General features: G+C 43.1%; 1 protein-coding gene across 3 annotated transcripts in view; it reads left to right on the top strand.

The window, feature by feature from the left end:
• Nucleotides 1-16,388, top strand: part of robo1 (roundabout, axon guidance receptor, homolog 1 (Drosophila)) — a 217,170-nt gene that overhangs the window by 60,205 nt on the left and 140,577 nt on the right. The window lies entirely within an intron of this gene.

Below are 16,388 nucleotides of genomic sequence, written 5' to 3'. Positions count from 1 at the left end.
TCCGGTGCCTGTGGAGTTTACACGTTCTTATCATGTTTGTGTGGGTTTACACCAGGTCCTCCGGTTTCCTCACAACGTCCAAGGACATGAATTGGGAGCTCTTCGTTGTCTGTAGGCGGGACTGTGTGAGTGAATGGTCTGCGTGTGTGTTTGTGTTCAGCTTGCGATGGGCTAGCGCCCCGCCCTGGGTGAGTCCGTGCCCTCAAGTTGCAGAGCAACCGTGTTGTTTCTATCGAAGGTGTGCCTCTGCATCATGTTGTATCGTACGTACCGCTGCCTTTTTTTGCAACTTGTTGAGGCATCTTGATTCTGACCATGTCTGGGGTTTTTTTGTATGTAGCTTATGATATAATAAATTCCAAATGGACTCCAAATTTAAACCTGTAGCTGTCAACACAGATAGAACTACAAAACGTACAAAATAAGAGGCTAAAGCACACCCAAAGTAACTACATTAGTGTGTTAATGAATTCTCCATTCTCTGTAAATGGTGATTTATGGAGTATGTCATAGTTTAGCCGCCATTCATTTACTTTTAGCTCCCACAGTGTGTGTGACCATTTGGGGGCATGAAAGGCTGCAGGTTTAAAGTGTGGAGAAACCTCACTGCATGCATCCCTGGGATGGTCATATGCGTGAGCACAACCTGCTCATACAATCCATAGTGTGATAAGAGCCAGGCCACCATCATTACCAAGAAGTACATCTTGTTTGCAGATAGTTCTGCTGTGGCTCAGTGTTTTTTTTTTTAAACCCAGGTTCAGTTGGAAGTGGTAGAAGTTAAATAGAGCGACTGGTCCTGGATCATTGATGCTGAGCTGATTCTGTTGGATCCAGAGAGGAGCCGTTTTGATGGTCCAGGTGTCTGTCTGAATCACATGAATGAACGGACATCGCGGAGGAGATTAGAGCGCGCAGCGGCGGGTGATAAATAAAACAAACGCCACCTTTTCCCTGAAGTACTTATCGTGTGCAGCCTTCACCATGTCCTTGGTTGACTGAAGACTCTTGATTGGATGCATTTTGGGTGTCTTTGGCACAGCGATGATGAAACAGAGGCATAGCAAAATATGATATTGAAACATATGCCTCCGTCAGTCCCTCTGAACTAGGATCTGGCTGTTTCATAGCCAACATAACAAAACATGTTATATTATCAAATGATTATTGTTTTAATTAAACATATTATGGAAGCAAAATATATAGTGAGCGACAACACAGTACTACCATGACAATAATGTTAAAACAGTGATTAAGTAAAACTAAAAAGTATTTTATATACCACATTAGTCTCCTAAATTTTTAACATTATTAATGTGCAGAGAAAAAAAGCAACTTTCATTTATGGCCCAACCTCTAATATTGCTGTACACATTATTAAGGCATCAGAATGCTTTCAGAATTGTTTTTCTCTAATTATGAGTTAGCCATGCCTGCTTCAAGCTCCTGAGTGGGACTGGACTGAAAAACGATGTCCCAGACAGCTTCTCGTGAACGTCAGTTGACAAGTCTTTTTTTCCAGCCTTGGCTGCTGAGTGACATTTTTATTAACTCTATGAAAATAACCTGGCTCTCAACCTAGATTTTTTTCTCCTCCACACATTAAATAGAATTTCAGAAAAAAAGTGGCTGCCAATTTGAGAAGTCATTTGTATTGTGTAATGGTGTTTAAGGAATTATTATTATTTTTTTACATTTACAGCATTTATCAGACGCCCTTATCCAGAGCGACTTACAATCAGTAGTTACAGGGACAGTCCTCCTGGAGACACTCAGGGTTAAGTGTCTTGCTCAGGGACACAATGGTAGTAAGTGGGATTTGAACCCGGGTCTTCTGGTTCATAGGTTCCACTAGGCTACTACCACCCACATAAATGTACCTTATAAAAAAAAACCTCAATAAATATGTCTAAAATGCTTTGAATTTGGAGTCGACAGGTTCCTAACTAGTTTTAACTAGTCCTTCTCTTTTTTTTTAGTTTGTTTTTATGAAAGCGGCCAGTTATTTATGATGTTTGAATGCTTTTCCCGGTCGGCTACAGAGTGCAAATTTGTTTTACAAGCTAAATGTTTTTAGTTTCTTACCACTCCCTGTGTTCACAAAATGTCACCATGGAATAAAAAACTGTAGGAACAACCCCCTGAATGCACTGGCTGGCTGGTCTGTATAAGATTTGCTTGTGACCAGGAAACATTATTTATTTTCCTCAGGAGGATAGTAATAAAAGAGTTATGAATTTTGCATAAGCCAAATTCCATGCTACACGTCATGAGAACTTTTTTTTTTACGATTACACAAAATAGAAAGTTATTTACAGACTTCCGCTGTGTAGAAATTGTAATTAAAAAGCATTGTGTAGCACTGTACATTTATTAGAAAAATGTTTGAATGTTACATGTAATGAATGTAGGATACAGTAAGGGTTCATTAAATAGTCATGCTTATCAGGATGTACTGGGATAATAAACACCCAGACTGTAAAAATTATTCCACAGAGGTGTTTATATGTAGTCAGCGTCAGAAACGTTGAATCGAACACAGTTTTCTATCGCTCTCTGCTTTCAAATTCGGATATAATGCCCCATGAAAGAAAAGATTTAACTCACTCATCCCGTAGATGGCAACAGAGCCATGTCTGCAGTGGATTGGCCCTGGGAGAGAGGTTGGGCGAATAAAGGGAGTGATAGATGAACTCAAAGAGCTTCAACTGACTTCTGTGACTGGAGAAAGGGGAGCAGAGGTTCTGAGACACGACTGGAGCCTGTTCGCTCCTCCAGGCCCTGTGACCGTTTTCCACCACTTTCTTTTAGTGACCAGGAATGCTGCGATTGCTTTATGCGTAGCTCGGCCATCTTCAAGTATCCATCTTGATCCATCTTGTGTGTTTATCCCTTTAGCTTCCTTACGTCCCTCCCTCCCTCTGTCTTATTGTCTCTCTGCGTTCGAACGCTCCGAACATTTTAATTAGATATCAGTGAGAAGCGAATCTCAATTACTGTACCTGTCACACAAGGTCAGGGCCGAGGCTGGTGAAACATGCGACCTGAGCGGGAGGAGGTTGCAGGTGTGTGTGTGTGTGTGTGTGTGTGTGTGTGTGTGCGTTAATTCCTCTGGCATGCTACAGGTCACTGTATCTACTTTGTTCTCGCTGCCCCGCGTTATCGCACGTGCGCTAACATCTGGCGAGAGGAGACGGCAGGTGTCAGGTGCAGGTAGAGGGCAAACCGGATTGTAAATCAGGGGATGCTTCCCTCCTTCTTTTTTTTTTTTTTTAGATACGCTTTGAATCAGTGGAGAAAACATGTTGCTCGCGTTTTTTTGGCTCGGCAGCCCTCGCGAGAGGCCGTTTCTCCCGACATTAGCAGAGTGGTTATTTTAAAGACAATTGTCATGTGTGCTTTATCTCGGCTACGCTGCCTTTGAACTTTTCTCCGGCTGCATGGGCTCCCTGGGGAGCCTTTACTGAGTGGAAAAGAAGCCCTGAGTTAGCAGCTTGTGAGTTATGGCGGAGGAATTGAAACTTTTAACTGTGGAAGTGAAAAAACAGGTGGAAGCGGCGGAGAGAATAAACATGGAGCTACGAAACGCTCTGGACGGGTTGGGGGGGGGTGGGGAAGGGCTACTCTGGATCTGGTTGGGGTCAAGAGGTCGGTTCAGACTGCAATAGGTCCCAAGGGGATAGGGAGTCAGATCACACTACACCTTGAAGTGTTTTATCCCTTGGTCTGTTCTCATTTTCACACCAATGAACACACAGTGAAGGGCATGCAACCGTCCCCAGTAAACAATAGAACATGAAAATGCTCTCGACAACGTGTCTGCATTTATTTTGCCTGAAAAATTATGGGTATTTCAATTTGCGTTTTGCATTAAAGATGTAACTGTGTTTTTTTGCATATTAATTTTAGAATAATTATAGAACTCTTTTCTATGTACTGAGTATGTCATTACATTTAATTTTAAGGTCCTTAATAAGACATTAGATATAAGTACCTACAGTGTAAAATGCAGCAAGCCTAAAATGTGTAATTTTCAACAATAATTTTTTTTACACAGTTTACACAAACGGCTGATGCATTCTGCAATGTTTTGATATTTGTAAAAAAAAACTGCATGTCGAGAATGGTATCAAGGAACCCCATTTCTAATTTAGGTAATTTACAGTAGAGGTGGCAGGTTCATTTTTTTTCTGATTGACTAAATATTCATTTCCTTTGTTTATAACATCCATTTTTTGGGACATTTTACACATATTGATGAAAAATGATTCCATATTTATCATTTTTGAGTGTCGTCTCTGTACTGTTTCTGTTTGTGTGTGTTGGAACACTGTCTTGAATTTGCATGTATGCATGACACATTTGTTGCTTGATTCGTTGCAAATTACAGGTCAGAGGTGAGGCCGCTCATTTTTCTGACCTAGAGGGACCCACAGTGGATAGCTGAGCTAGGGATCTGGCTGATAATGATATTCTAATGACCGACACTGGCCCCTGAATGGGTGGTGATGGTAGGCATATTGGAGATGACAGCTGGCCGCTGTGGCGCTGAGTGTCACCGAAGGGAGCCCTGGAAAGAGGCGGGACAGTGGGCCAAAAGTTCAGGATACTCCCTTCCATACGAATCAGAGCAAATGCCGAATCCAGCCGGTGCACCAGCGATTATCTGTGACAGTGTCGGAGTCAACACTGACCTTGCAGTGCAACAACTGCTTTTCCCCCATGTCTCCTTGCAGCAGTCGAAGCAGCGCTAGATTTATATTTCCAGCTGTGACATTGCTTACGTTCATGAATATGGAGGGACCGATCAATAATTCATGAATTTAAGAAGCCGACTTTGCTATTCAGAGTCATTTCAGCTAAGACATATGGCGCTGAACAGTGTGAATAAAGTCAAATGGGATAAAGATGCTTGGGGAAATGCATTTTGAGTGGTGCGTTAATGAAAAAGTCATGCACAGACAATCAGCAATATTACATTAACTCAGTTTAAAAAAGCTTGATGGGATATTTGGCATTTAATGGCATTTAATAGACAAAAATCCTTACTGATTTATTACTTGATATGAACAACGCAGCTTTCAGTATTTTTCTGATTGTATTCGACATATATGATTTAGGGGGAAGTGAATACTTTTGAAATGAAGCTCATTGCAGTTAAAGTTTTATTATAGACGCACAGACACATTTCTACAGAGAGTTCATTGTAGTGTTTGGAATAGACATATTTGCCTTGCAAATGACATGCAACCTTACCCAGAAAAAGCCACAATCAAAACAACATCTTATGCAAACGCACTTAATCCAGGCTGTTGAGACTTTCAAATTCTATAATTACGTTGGCGGGTGATGAGCGAACATTTTCCTTAAATACATGACATGCGAATGGTAGCCTGACTCTTGACCACACCAAAAAGCAGACGGCTGTGTCTGAGTGTTTTTGCACTATGGCCTGTTCACTGATGTGGCTTCGGCTTTGTGTTTGTTTTCCATGGATGTCCCGATGAAGTGTTAATTGCAAATATGGAGCCCGACACTTCAGAAGAACAAGTTGTGGGTTTTATTTTTGGTTTTTTTTGTATGTAGAGAGCATCCCTATCCGCTGAGACTGACCAGCAGGTGAACCCATTGGAGCAGAGGGGTAGAATTCTCCAGAACATGTGTACAAATGTCCTGGATAACAGAATATCTTTGTGACCTATTCAATCTTATAAAAATCATGATATGTTAGGAGTCGATTGCACATCTGACCATGAAATGTTCTGAATAAACTGTGCATTCATCTGATATACTCTATGTGAACAACCCAGAACTAATGATGAGCGAGGAGAAATGAATGCGTGGTTTTCTTCTATGAAAAGCAAAATCACAACCAAAAATGTTTGGCCTTGATGTATGAGGCAAGTGGGAATAAAATCCTACATTCTGTCATGTTGTGTCTGTGACGATAAGTCAGAGCATTTTTTGTGTTTCAAATAGAATAAGAATGATGCAACCACATGCACAAAGACCAGTGTACAGTACGCAGGACCTGTGTTCTTTTGAATTTGGGTCTTGCCATTTGGGTGGAATCTTTCAGTCATGAATTCTGCTCATGGTGTTTCACTGAGGCCGGCATACCTTCTCTCATCTGGGTTACCCTGACTCTCAGGATGTACCGGTGTCTACCAGACTGTGCAGTCAGTCTGCTTGCAAGACCACATACTCTCTTCAGATGTTTTTCACGGGTCGAGGAGTGTGTCGGGGACGTGTGTGTGTGTGTGTGTGTGTGTGTGTGCATCAGCCATTTTTCCTCAGCCATTTTTCCTACAGCGCACACACACAGCTGTATATTCTGGGATATGTACAGACGCTCATTCACTCTTTTTTGACATTGAGAAGTTAGAATGGAACTTTTAGGAATTTGAACCCTATGGATCCCCCCGATATAAACATTCTATGAACTTTGCATTAATTACGCAGCTCGGCTCAACCCCACAGCCCAGACGGGCAGTTCACAGCATCTCTGAAAGGAAGGTCTGGACGATGGAAACACAGTTGGAAAGAGAGGGACATCAGCTTAACTGAGACTAATTGGCCTTGATGAAGACTGACATTTCGAGCCCAGACACGGGCATTAATGAGACCCATTTGAATTAATTTGCTAATTGGAAGTCTGAAGAGCCGCACGGTCCCTGTCGCTCTCTCCGTTGCCTTTGTATGTTTATGTGGGCCTGCAGCATTGAATCAGGCATTGTTTGGGCCAATTGTTAATGAACAAAAAAAAAGTAGGTGTCAGAAACCGATTTCCATCGACTTTGGGGGCAGTTACGGAATAGCAAAGAGCATGGGAAGAAAGACACATTTATTACTTGTACAATTTAGCCACTGGTGCTACCATTCAGGCCACTGTGGTCTGCAGTTAGAAGTATGTGAGTGACTTTTAGCCACAGAATAGGTGTTGTTCTTCTTTTTCTTCTTGTATTTTGTGTGCTCTGCCAACTCTGCCACGTGTGTTTGCTGCCTTTTGTCATGAGAGTGCTGTGTTAGACTGTGTCACACTGACGGTCGTGTGGCCTGGGAATGTCAAAGAAGGAGAAAAATTCATTGTCCCTGTTCCTAACCTTTGTGATAAGTAATCCCCCACACACGTCCATCCCGCTGGTTCGTTGTTTGTATGCAAACCCGGATCTGCCACGGACGAGACCAGCCGAAGGTCCTTATCAGCCAAATGGGAGGCATGGACAAGCATTTACATTTACAGTTATAGAACTCACGCCCTTATCCAGATTGACTTCAGTAGTTACAGGGACAGTCCCCTTGGAGACACTCAGGGTTAAGTGTCTTGCTCAGGGACACAGTGGTAGTAAGTGGGGTTTGAACCTGTGGGTTTGTGACCATCGGGTTTATAGGCGTTTAACCCACTAGGCATGCTGACCGCTAATCACAGTGTACTTACTATTTCAACTACAGTCGACTGCTCTTTTAATTCTTTACGTCTCATCTCACTTGCAGCAATGATGCTGACTTACACTGTTACCTACTTTGTCTTTAAAAGGATAACACTCCTGTGGTGAAAATAGTCAAGCTATGTTTTAGCTGAAGTGACCCGCATTCCACACGCCACAAACCAGACCTCCTCTTCACATGTGCAAATGCTGAACTAATATAAGAGGCCAAACTGGGCCAAAATTCTCAGTATTGAAAGTCCACATGAAGGCAGTAGCAGCCATATTAACGCCAGATGTGTGACACTGTGGCATTCTTGACTTATTAAATGCATAAATGTAGCAAACTGCAGCTCATGCCCTAAAGCCATGTGATTGATGATTGTGTAAATGTGCTGCAAATGGCCTATGAACAATAGCATTAGAGACAGTGTGGTGTGTGGGTCGACTTCCAAAGCTTTCAAGTTTCAAGGCCTGCCTCTCTCATGCGCCTAAACACACACACACACACACACACACAAACACTCACTCACACACACACACACTTATAATCATGCTTGACTTTTTAGTGCTCTTCCAGTGTTAACAGGCCAAGCAGATGGTAAAGCACTGCTTCAAGCCTGTCAATCAGCAATTCGACTGCAGCCAACGGGTCACCTGCTGCTAATAAATTAGGCTTGTTTTGCAGAGGGGAGCGAGTGAGTGCTCCGCAGAAGCCAGAGAAGCGGGCACGGCAAGAGCTGCACTCTTTTCTGTTTTTTTTTTTTTTGGTTTCGTCTCACGCTCCCTCTGAGAATTTACGATCGGCTCTTTCCGGTGCATTCGTTTCGATACGTTTCATGGGCTACTACCGAGCCATGTAAAAACTATTCATTAGGCACTGGCACAAACTTTCTGCCTTTTTGCAGCTCCCGATGAGGAAAATAGTAATTTAACTTTGGGTCAGGGATAGTAAATTTCTTCTGCATTTAGGTAATGATGCGTACAAGTTATAGACGTGACATCTGATCCTCACATATGAATGCAAACATATGCCTCTAAATGTATGAATGTACTTGAGGGGATAAAGTTCCCCTCGATGTCAGAAGTGACAGACAACACCTACGCCCTGAAGGCGTCTGGCAGGAGAAATGAATTTTACACAACTACTCTGCTAAACCATTTATTCTGTTTGTCACAAAGGCTTGGTGTGTATTTGTCTCCTGAGCACCGGTTCATTAAAGAAAAAAACAAGGCTTGACAGCACTTTCTCTGATCAAAGCATGAGAATTATACTAAATATTGAACATAGTATGAAGTTTCTAACCAAAGAAACCTCCTTTCATCTTTCTCTGAGTGTGTGATTTGTTCTTACAATGTAGTCTACATACTGTAAGCACTAACAAAACTATACGTGTTGACGAAAAGTGATCCAAACACATCCAAAGTATTTGTTTTTCATGCATTTTCGGTCTTTTGTCGTATATTATCTATAGAAAATGCTAAAATATGGGTGATTGATACTTTAAGAGAGCATTTTATTTACCTCTGTGGTCCAAAGGCATATGAATAAATAAGTTGCACAATAACATTGCTTTAAGCAGTAGGATTTTTCCGACCTACTAAATATTGCACACAGTATAAAGTTCTTACTCAAAGAAACCTCCTTTTATCTTTCTCTGAGTGTATAATTTGTTCTTTCAATGTAGTCTACATACTGTAAGCACTAACAAAACTATATGTGTTGACGAAAAGTGACCCAAACACATCCAAAGTATGTGTTTTTAATGCCATTTTTGGTCTTTTGTCATATGTTGTCTGTAGAAACTGCTCAAATTTGGGTGATTGATACTTTAAGAGAGCATTTTATTTACATCTGTGGTCCAAAGGCATATGAATAAACAAGTTGCACAAAACATTGCTTTAAGCAGTTGGATTTGCAAAATAATTGAGCCGTCTACAAATTTGATCAGCGTGGGATGGTCTGAATAATTGATGTGCTGACTGCTGATTTTATGACTTTAAATTATATTGCAAATAACATAATAATATATTTACCTGCCCTGGGAGGTTTTTTTCTTCATGCCTTCCACTATATTCATTCAGAAGCAGCAGGTATGGGAGGCGCGTATTGTTATGATCTGTAATTATGCTGTCCATAATTTGAAAGGCCTCTAGCAGGGAGTGCAATGAAAACAAGTCTGGATTTGGTAATGCACTGGGCTGAAGAGTTGACAGAGTGAGTAATGTGAAATAATTGTAACTATAACTTTCTAATAAAGTGTGATTTAGCACTGCTCCCACTGAAAGAAGACTTGTGTTTGTTGGGGTGCATGAGCTTGCACTATAGAAACCTGCTTTGCCACCTTGAGATTAACTCGCTTGCCTCAGAAATGGTTTGACGCTGCATTTTCGCCTGCCACGGGACCAGGCCATAAATGATTTAGCTCCGCCGACTGTAAATTCTCACAGCCTAAATCTTTCACAAGAATCACACCCACTCTCAGGCTCCTTTGGATGACAGTCTGCTGGATATTGCAAATATTTATGTTGTAGGTATATCAGCAAATGCGTTGTGCTTTTCGTTCCATTGTTCCATCACTCAAAAAAATAAAGAGAACGCTTAAATAACACAATGTAACTCCAAGTCAATCACACTTATTTGAAATCAAACTGTCCACTTAGGAAGCAACACTGATTGACGATCAATTTCACATGCTGCAGTGCAAATGGAATAAACAACAGTGGAAATTATAAGCAATTAGCCAGACGTCCCCAATATAGGCGTGGTTCTGCAGGTGGGGACCACAGACCACTTCTCAGTTCCTATGCTTCCTGGCTGATGTTTTGGTCACTTTTGAATGCTGGCGGTGCTTTCACTCTAGTGGTAGCATGAGACTGAATCTACAAACCACACAAGTGGCTCAGGTAGTGCAGCTCATCCAGGGTGGCACATCAATGCGAGCTGTGGCAAGAAGGTTTTCTGAGACTGTCAGCGTAGCGTCCAGAGCATGGAGGCGCTACCAGGAGACAGGCCAGTACATCAGGAGACCTGGACGAGGCCGTAGTTCATCTACAACTGAAAAGAATGTTTTCACTCTGGAACAATGATCTGGCTTTCCACTACAATTCTGATTTCTTAAAATTTGGTCATTTTCATTCATCAACAGCCATGCATCTTTTTAAAAAATATTTTTATATTTTGATCTTTGTGAGAGTTTTGTAGAGTGTTGTGTTGGTTGGTCAACTTGCCTGACCTTGGATCAGATGGTATCTGCTCTATGACAAAAATGTTGCTTGCCACTCTTGTCAATGGTCGTGTCACTCGATGCCAAATGCACGAAAAATAACCATCTCTGAAAAAATAAAAAAATAAAATAAAATAGTGACGTCATTAAAGCAGCTGTTCTTTGTTAGTTACAGTTATGGGCTGTTATTTGCACACATGCTACCGTCATTACTGTTTGAACGTCCCTGTTTACCATATGTGCTCTTCAGCTTACCACTAAATTGTAACACACAGCCATCATTATCCAGGTCGTTTATCTGCATGATGGCTGACTGGCGAGGGCAGCATGCAGTGGCGTCCAAATCTGCACCTTTTCAGTCATACCTCATCTGTTTATCCCATAACATCCCTCCTTTTGTGTGGCACTGATGCAAGATTTGTCACGACATCAAAGGCAGATGTGCAGGATAAACGAGAGAAATGTGAGCCGCTCCCTAATTAAAGCTCGAAATATATTTCCACTTCATTGTTGACACGGTGCAGGTGACAGGAGCCGCCCGAAGGAAGGTGGCTCTAGTTGCGCAGGGGCAGCCTGGCTTTACGTTCCCTCCTGCCTGGCTCTGGTCCTGCCCCGGGTAGTCTGTCATCACGTTCGTTTAATCGTGGGATGGAATCGCTGCCAAATGGCGCCTTTACAGTTTCTAGACAGTGAGGCTATAGACGACGCACGTTTCCTTCAGCTTTTCAATGCTGATTGGCTTTCAACGGAAGCTGACAGCCCTCGATTGTGTAAAGGAGAAGAAGAGACTGAGCAGAGTAAACACACTTGATCGGCATTTTTGTATTTGCAACAAGAGAGGCTTATTAAGAGAATTGAAAACAGGGCCATTCATCCTCCGTGTTTATAGAACGTTGAAAGTCGGCGGTTTGCCTGGACAGACCTTCCTCCCGTGTGCCCGCCGCGATGCGGAATGCCGCGCACATCGGTGACGGACATCTGCACCATGGCTCCTCACGTGCCAGCCCAGGCAGGCCCGTACCTGCGAAGGAGCCTTCAAATTGCAATCATTTCGGCTTAATTATACTTTGCGCGGCCTCGCGTGTTTGTTTGCGGAGCTTTAGGGTTCATCTGTTGGCTCAGCGCGTTCTTTAGCATGAGCAGCGTTGACGTACGTGTCATCGCTGCGTGCTGGAACTCGATGCTGTAGCGGTGCCATCGCTGCAGGCGGCCGGCGGCCACCTGCGTTCTGAAACCAGCGCGGCCCTCGTTGTGCCGCTCGCGACAAGCCGTGACAAAAGTGCTGGTTGCTCAGGTGTGGCTTTTCTTGGCTTCGCATTTTCCGCCTCTTCCACTTCGGTGTCTAATCAGCTGCGCTTGTTCGGGACGTTTGCTCTGGCTGCTGGGATCCGCCTGGAATAACCCTGCCTGGCTTTCATTTGCTGGAGAAAGCAGAAAATGGGACAGCTCCATGACATCTAATTGATTTATTCACATTATTTTTGTGATGTAACGATACGTTCTTTATTAATCTTTTGTTATTTAAAGGAGAATTAAAAACATCATATTACTGGTATACCACATAATCATTTTCATTTTCTTGTTATATGAAGAATATGTCATAGATGTTCAGTCACAAGCTTCTCCTGAAAAATCATGCGATTCTCCCATAATATAGATTGGGGTGTCTGTGACAGTTGAACTGGAGTTGATCCCTGATCCTGGACCCTGATCGTTCATATATGCACTACATTTCTCTGTAGTGTGGGGGTCAGGAAGCAGCATGTGCCTAGTGCATTTCTCAACATAAAATGTTAAACCATAAAGGATGCTTGTCCACTGTACACTCTCCAAGGGGCAGTGGTGGCCTAGCGGTTAAGGAGGCGGCCCCGTAATCAGAAGGTTGCCGGTTCGAATCCCGATCTGCCAAGGTACCACTGAGGTGCCACTGAGCAAAGCACCATCCCCACACACTGCTCCCCGGCGCCTGTCATGGCTGCCCACTGCTCACTCAGGGTGATAAGTTAAATGCAGAGGACAAATTTCGCTGTGTGTGCTGTGCTGCTGTGTATCACATGTGACAATCACTTCATCACTTCACTTTAAAAAAATTGTTCTAGTGGTCAGGTTCTCCAGGATTTAGGGTTCCTCCTCTGTTTTCTGCTGGGAGGGGTCACGTTAGCTGTGCCGTTCCTCCATTGGGATCTGAGGGTCTTAACAAGAATTTCTTTTTCATGAAGCCCTTGTATATTCTGTATCATTCTTATTGATCAATGACTCTGACGCGTTACGTTCCTCTCTCGACTGGCCTAGATCAGAGCAGGTATAAAAGATGTGAAAAAGTTTGGAGTCATCTTACGAGCTGTCGGGCCGCAGTTTATCTTGTTGAACCAGTGGTGTTACGTGCCTGAGAAGAACATGGGGCTTGATCTTTTTGCCGCAAGACAAGCCTGCAGCAGTTTATCACAAGCGGGAGCTGCACCACAACAGAGTTGCAACTGTCTGCGTACGGCAGAGACCGGTTGGAGAGGAGGGGGAATTCTTCCACTCACACAAAACCGGTAGCAGTCGGTTCATATGACAGCTAGGTGTCCATTTGCTGCCTTCACTGTCTGCGTGTTATTGTGCTGCCAGTCGTCAGCCTTGATCTCCTGGACTGTGAAACATGAACCCCTGAAAAGCGGATCAGGCGACGGTGCTGGGTGCAGCGCAGCACACAGCGGTCCTCTTCATGGCGTGCTGAAGGCACTCGGTGCCAGGCCAGGGCTGTTGTGAGCACAAAGGCACCCTTCACGACCCGCTCTGTCCCGCACGTTCCGTGTTGTGCCTTCACCCGCTTCGACAGGCTCTTGCCGTTGTGCCAAGGACCCACAGGGTCTGGAAACGTTACGGGGTCAAGGAGAAAAGGAGCCTTTGGTTTGTTTGGATATAAAAACTATAGAGAATTCCCCCTGCAGACCACTCCCGCCTCGATGGCCAGCCCTCCATTCACCTCCCATCAAGTTCCCCTCAGATCTCCGCTTTCACACAGCCCCTTCACATGTCACAATAGGAATACCCTGTTGGGTTCACCCGGCTAACCCCTCATTATGGTAATTAGAGACACACACACACTGTATTTGTGTCTGTGTCACTGTATTTCAGTGTGTGTGTGTGTTTGTGTGCTCATATGCATAATCCCTTCACGTCCAGTCAAAAAGACCAGGGCTAATCAGGCCCAGAAAGACTCCCTCTGCGGTCTCCGGTAGACCTACAGTGGCATCCACCAGGGAGTCGGCCCACCGCAGACTCCTGCCCCTTCAGATGTGATAATATTCCGATATAAACCCGCTCCTCAACTTAATTCTCCTTTTCACTCCTCTGACTCACAGTACAAAAATGCCAGTCCAGCATTGTCTGATATGGATTCTGCACTTTCATGAAATTCTACAAACATGCAATATAATGTGACAATATGAATACTACGTCAAAAATACTGTAATGGGATTTTTTTTCCTTTACTACAAAACATTACAATATATTGATAACTGGGATGAATATAGTCATTCATGCATGGTGCTGGTTTAGAATGCAAACCGTCAAACACGGGCCGTGCTCCTTACTGCTCCTCCTCTGTGATGTTCCCCTACCCATTATTCAGATCTGCTTCATGTCTTTGCCTTTCTGGTTCTCCTGGTGTCACACACACACACACACACACACACACACACACCTCCAGCAGTCTGGTCTTTTGTGCGTTTCCAATCACACAGCTTGATTAAAAGCCCATTATCAGTCTGTGTCCCTGACTAAGACAGGGAAATTGTAATCAAAATGGAAATGAGCGAATAAAGAGCACCGGGTAGCGCACTGTTCCATTTTTTGATATTTCTTTTCTTATTAGTGGGGTGATTGCCTCACGACATCCCAGAGCAAAGAGGCAATTAAACCTAAAGCAAAGAGAGCATGTTTATTTTACCTTCTTTTCCATTTTGACAATGTTAAATCAAAGGGCCAAAATATTGAATGCAAATAAAACTTTTTTTTTCAGGACAGAAACAGATTCTTCATGCATAAAAAATGTCAGGACTGGAATTTCAATACAACTCTAGTGTATCTCTAGTGTATTTTTTTCTGTTGTGTTCGTGTTGCGTAACTATTTAATGTTCTTTTTTTTTCTATTACTGTACATTGTGTGAGGAACAATTCATTCATTTTCCTTGGCTTTTGTCTAACAGAACGCGCAGACTACATGAACAAACCCTTTGTCAGATCTTTATGTGCCAATCCTGTGAAAGCCTGGTGAGGCGAGCTACAGCTTCCAAAAATGTTAACACTGATCTGCGGATCACTGATGCAAGATTTGCTTAAGTCCATGCAACTCTTTGAAAAGGAGGCTGAATCAGCTTGTTCAGTGTTGACTAAAGGTTGCGATCATCTCTGCAGAGAAGGAATACATTAATATTTGGGCACTTCTGGATAGGGTTTTTTTTTTTAAACTTAAATAACCATTTCCAAATGACAAAATGCATTTAAGGCAATTTAGTTGTTTTGGCAGCCGGTGACCGACCTGGAACGGCTTTTATTGTAATATGAGGTCCGGCGCAGCAAGTGCAGCTCGGTGTTGGACGTTACCTCCTTCCTCCGCTCACTGACCCAGAAAGCTGGCTGTGCTGGTTTTGTGTTTGCATGTCGACTGGGGGGGGGGGGCTCTCTTCCTATCTGTTTTAAAAGCAGTGTTCTATCCATCCGCACGCGGGTCCCTTGTAATTAGCCAACAGGGGAGAAGCAGTGGGCTGGGGTTGAGTGGGGAGGTCTGGCCTTTTTGTCCTCAAGCCCTCGGGGCAGCTGGGCACGCCACCTGTTAATGTGCTCTGAAGTGCGGTTTAATTGGAGGGCTGGCGCAGCGCGTGCCACCCTCCCGGCGGGCACGAGAAATCCAAAGTGTTTAAAAACACACGACACCCTTCGTTCGGTATCTATTTTACGGTGCCGCGGACATGCTCACATCTGAAATCCTTGTCAGGGATGTTGCATATAGTTTATAAAAATGTTCATGGAGCAAAATTGTGAAACGACTGCATTTACATTCAGTATGTGGGATGAGCCATTTATAAAGGGTTACTGGGAGCTGATAATCCATCCAGATACACCACATCATGCATTTTTGAAAGCCATGTGACATTTTGCTGAAACCATGCATGTGACCAGTAAATAAAAAAAGATAAAAGATAAAAAAATAAGAATAATCAATGTTCCATTGGAGTTTCATTCAATTCAGTTTCAAAAGGATGTCCCTGCTGTATAATTGTTGTCATCATTCAATCACACCATGTCATATCACTACTACTACTATTATTGTTATCAAAGTATATCATATATTGCATACACTATATATACTAAATATATCCATACACTGATATATTTTCATGTTGCTGCTACTCGTCCGCCTGGTTTGTCTTGACTTGCACTATATTATGGGTCAGTGCACAATGTCTTTTGTCATGTTTTTGTGTTTGCTCTATGTCTTTTGCTTCGCAATCTCATCTCTCTGTGTACTTGTATATGGTGAGATGACAATAAAGTTGACGTTCACTGAATGGTGTCAAGATGCAGACAGACAGACAACACTATTTGTTGCTCCAATGTGTTTTTACCAGTTTTATGTATTTAAAAAAATGTGCTTGCATACTGTACCTTTTGCACTGTTTGTGTGGGCACAGAGAATGAAGAGGCCGGTCATAGGATAGCGTTCTTTATATTGTGAATGCTTTGT

The sequence above is a fragment of the Denticeps clupeoides genome, chromosome 19, assembly GCF_900700375.1.
Source record: "Denticeps clupeoides chromosome 19, fDenClu1.1, whole genome shotgun sequence".
NCBI lineage: Eukaryota > Metazoa > Chordata > Actinopteri > Clupeiformes > Denticipitidae > Denticeps > Denticeps clupeoides.
Note: the sequence above shows the minus strand (reverse complement) of the source record. Positions and strands in the feature narration are given on the sequence as shown.